The following is a 5,135-nucleotide window of genomic DNA, read 5'->3' as shown; positions in this document are numbered from 1 at the left end:
CTGTCCACTTCCATTGATCTCACATCCATTACATCCATCCAACTATATACTTACTTGAGCAATACTCTTTCTTAACATAATAAAATAGTAAAATCCCAGATTACTAGTAATCTTTACCATTAAACATTGTTTTGTCTCTATGGTGTAAGAAATACAGAATCTGGTGTCTGCTCACGACCCCCTTCAACATTATTTATATATGTTATATGTAATTGTTATTCATAGAGAGAATAATGTGCACCTATTGTAAAATATAAAGATATTATAAGTCACAGAGGAGTTCCATGACCCTGTATATGCATAAGGTAGAGATCGAATGAGAGAAGCATTCACACACCCTTAACACACCCAACAATAGTGGCTCATGCCCAGTGATAAAGGATTCGGCAACAAGATACATGTTGAAAAAGAGTTCACTGGCACACAAGGCTTATGTTTCAGGGCAAGCCTTTGCAGTTTTATTATTGCGGAAGTGCAACATCTCAGGGCAACAACTTTGTCAAGCATAGTGTATCAATGGTGCAGAAGGTATTTATAATGGAATTAACATAAAAAAACAATGATACTGAAAAGTCCATGGAAAACCATTCATTGAAAAGTCAGTGTGGTAATATAACCACCAAAAACAACCACTTAAAAACAGCGACAGTCTCTTGGCAAATTAGGCAGACATAGTTGTTTCGTATTTCAGTGAAAAAATACTCCAATTTTCATTTTTCCTGGAAGCGGCGGCACTCAGCTATCCTTTTTTTAGTTAGAGTCGCCATTTTAGAAATTCACTCTGAATAGGAAGGAGAGAAACAAGAAGATTAGCTCTGAAAGGTACAGATGTATACATGATAAAAGTGACACGTGAGTGAGTCACTTACACATAAATGGGTGACCCAGACCTGCTTCTTTTCTGAGACTATAGATGCTTCCCCTGGCCTCCTGCAAATAAAAGTTTTTTCCATATGTCTTAAATACGGAGCCAGATTTGACCAATGGAAGCTTGTGACTCTACAAACAAGCCAACTTGTATTTATTGTGTATTATTGTATTTTTTGTGACTCCGATATTGGCATCTGAACAATCAAGCCTTGTTGGTGGTGAAAGTATCTGCATTTGTATAAATAGGGCTTGTTATTGTATGCTCCTTCTGTAACAACTAATGCTATTTGTTGTATATTTGGAAATATACAAAGACCCATGGGGTACTAAGAGGAGAAATAAACCCTAAAAATGAATTGGACTAAAAATGTAATTTTATATACTGAACTTATTGCACCAGCCTAAAGTTTCAGCTTCTCAATAGCAGCAATGATCCAGGACTTCAAACTTGTCACGGGGTTACCATCTTGGAAAGTGTCTGCGACACTCACATGCTCAGTGGTCTCTGAACAGCTGTTAAGAAGCTAATCTTTTGTATGTAATATAAGATGATGCTACAGGGCTGATTATTAAATTCTGATGCTAATTACATTGGTTTCTGTGCTGCCATGTAGTAATTATCAGTGTTAATTACTAATCAGCCTTATATTGTGACATTTTTATTCTATGTGTACTGTACATTGTGAGTTGGTCCATAAGCTCAGTAAGTGACAGCAGCACAGATCATGTGCAGTGAATCAGCAGAAAAGAAGATGGGGAGCTACTGGGGCATCTTTGGTGACACAGATCTTTACTGCTAAAGGGCTTTGGTTGCCTTGGGCTGGTACAGAAGCCCACAACCTAATGTACAACATTTCTACCCTACTTCTTTCATTTAACTTTCCTTGTCCTTTAAACTGCAGATGCATAGACTTTTAATTCATGCTGATGTTAATCAGCTGTGTGGGGATGAGGAGGGTGCAATACATTTGCTCTCGTCACATCTTGTGTTGCCTCATTCGTAATTTATGAGGAAAAACAACACTGAAGGCAAATTAATATATCTGAAGCCCTAATCTAGGTTGAGACAAATACAGTTTTTAGGGAAAACTGAAGTTTATTGTGGTGTATAATGTAAAATTGTAACTAAAATAGAAATTGCTTATATAGGAAAGTATTTAAAACATGCTGTAAAACGCATATAAAATAGTTTCAGTGTTAGAATCTACAAGTCAAGACATAGACTGGAAAACACTGAACCATTTTATATGTGTTTTACAGCATGTTATAAATACTTTCCTATATAGTTATGGGACCTGTTATACAGAGTGCTCGGGACCTGGGGGATTCCAGATAACAGGTCTTTTGGTAATTTGGGTCTTCATGCCTTAAGTCTACTAGAAATTCATTTAAACATTAAATAAACCCAATAGGCTGGTTTTGCTTCCAATAAGGATTAATTATGTCTTAGTTGGGATCAAGTACAAGCTACTGTTTTATTATTACAGAGAAAAAGGAAATCATTTTTAAAAATTTGGATTATTTGGATAAAATGGAGTCTATGGGAGATAGCCATTCCGTAATTCTGAGCTTTCTGGATATCGGGTTTCCGGATAAGGGACCCTATACCTGTATAAGCAATTTCTATTTTAGTTGCAATTTTACATTATACATCACAATAAGCTTTAGTTTTAGATAAAATGCCAAATCAACCTGTTCCATTGCATACCTATACTATACTCAGGACCGCCATCAGAAATCGCAGGGCCCCATACGACAACATTTCCTGAGCCCCCTTGGCTGCACCCACCGCAAGCCCCACCTACAAGTCCGCCCCCCACCACACAGTAAAAAAACTAAAAAAATATTGGTGGTTCCCACATGTTAATAATAAATAAAAAGATATTGGTGGTCAGGGCCCCCCATAAAAAAACATTTGTGGCCAGGGCCCCCCCATTAAAAAATATTGGTGGCTAGGACCCCACATGAGAAAAAAAATTGGTGGCCAGAGCCCCCCCCCCCCCACATTATGAGAAAATTGGTGGCCAGGGCCCCTTAAACGTCCATGCCTTCCCGAAGTCAGCAGCTTTCAGAAAGATGGGGGGCCCTCTAACCAAGTAAGTGTGGCATGGCTGGGCTCCCCTTACCCTCGGGGCCCCCTACAACTCTCCTCCCTGTCCCCCCCTGATGGCTGCCCTGACTATACTTGCTATATAAAACTGTACAGGGATTGTTTGTCCATATATTGCAATATATTTAAGCTGGCAAAGTCATCCCATATCTGGCCAGTCCTATGCTCAATTTTATCCGATTCATTAAGAAAATATGGGCAAACAATCCCTGTTTTGTTTAAAGGGTAAGGCATTTTTCAGTAGCAGTGTGCACAAAATATATTGATAATGGGTTGAGTGCAGAGGACCTCTTGGTCTTTTTGAATTTCGACGTTTTTCAAATTCGACCCTTGTGTCAAAAGAAGTCATAAAAGGTATTCTTTGAACTTTATTGGGACTCTTGGTCTTTATCCAGAAATCATCTGGGTTGACTCAGTATCAGAACAGCCCATCAGTGGATGCAATACATCTGACCAGGAATAATTGACTTTTTGGGAAACCTTTGAAGAGACCTGGTGGGTGATAAGAAGTGGGTCTCAATAAATTATTTCTATCTTTTGGTTTGGTGTAAACTGAAGTAACAAATGTTGTGCCAGTATACAGTGGTGTGAAAAACTATTTGCCCCCTTCCTGATTTCTTATTCTTTTGCATGTTTGTCACACTTAAATGTTTCTGCTCATCAAAAACCGTTAACTATTAATCAAAGATAACATAATTGAACACAAAATGCAGTTTTTAAATGAAGGTTTACGTTATTAAGGGAGAAAAAAAACTCCAAATCTACATGGGCCTGTGTAAAAAAGTGATTGCCCCCCTTGTTAAAAAATAACTTAACTGTGGTTTATCACACCTGAGTTCAATTTCAAAGGTTATAAAGCCATTTCTAAAGCTTTGGGACTCCAGCGAACCACAGTGAGAGCCATTATCCACAAATGGCAAAAACATGGAACAGTGGTGAACCTTCCCAGGAGTGGCCGGCTGACCAAAATTACCCCAAGAGCGCAGAGACAACTCATCCGAGAGGCCACAAAAGACCCCAGGACAACATCTAAAGAACTGCAGGCCTCACTTGCCTCAATTAAGGTCAGTGTTCACGACTCCACCATAAGAAAGAGACTGGGCAAAAACGGCCTGCATGGCAGATTTCCAAGGCGCAAACCACTTTTAAGCAAAAAGAACATTAAGGCTCGTCTCAATTTTGCTAAAAAACATCTCAATGATTGCCAAGACTTTGGGGAAAATACCTTGTGGACCGACGAGACAAAAGTTGAACTTTTTGGAAGGTGCGCGTCCCGTTACATCTGGCGTAAAAGTAACACAGCATTTCAGAAAAAGAACATCATACCAACAGTAAAATATGGTGGTGGTAGTGTGATGGTCTGGGGTTGTTTTGCTGCTTCAGGACCTGGAAGACTTGCTGTGATAGATGGAACCATGAATCCTACTGTCTACCAAAAAATCCTGAAGGAGAATGTCCGGCCATCTGTTCGTCAACTCAAGCTGAAGCGATCTTGGGTGCTGCAGCAGGACAATGACCCAAAACACACCAGCAAATCCACCTCTGAATGGCTGAAGAAAAACAAAATGAAGACTTTGGAGTGGCCTAGTCAAAGTCCTGACCTGAATCCTATTGAGATGTTGTGGCATGACCTTAAAAAGGCGGTTCATGCTAGAAAACCCTCAAATAAAGCTGAATTACAACAATTCTGCAAAGAAGAGTGGGCCAAAATTCCTCCAGAGCGCTGTAAAAGACTCGTTGCAAGTTATCGGAAACGCATGATTGCAGTTATTGCTGCTAAGGGTGGCCCAACCAGTTATTAGGTTCAGGGGGCAATTACTTTTTCACACAGGTTTGGATTTCTTTTCTCCCTAAATAATAAAAACCCTCATTTAAAAACTGCATTTTGTGTTTACTTGTGTTATCTTTGACTAATAGTTAAATGTGTTTGATGATCAGAAACATTTTGTGTGACAAACATGCAAAAGAATAAGAAATCAGGAAGGGGGCAAATAGTTTTTCACACCACTGTATGTGATATTTACATCCAAAAAACTTAATTCAGTTATGCACTGACCACTCCACAGCTGGATTCCAAAATTCCACAGGATTTTAGGGACATATGTATCAAATATCATATACAAGTGAACAAAGAGCTGCAGAGGCTTGGGGCCAA

The sequence above is a fragment of the Xenopus laevis genome, chromosome 5S, assembly GCF_017654675.1.
Source record: "Xenopus laevis strain J_2021 chromosome 5S, Xenopus_laevis_v10.1, whole genome shotgun sequence".
Classification (NCBI taxonomy): Eukaryota; Metazoa; Chordata; class Amphibia; order Anura; family Pipidae; genus Xenopus; species Xenopus laevis.
Note: the sequence above shows the minus strand (reverse complement) of the source record.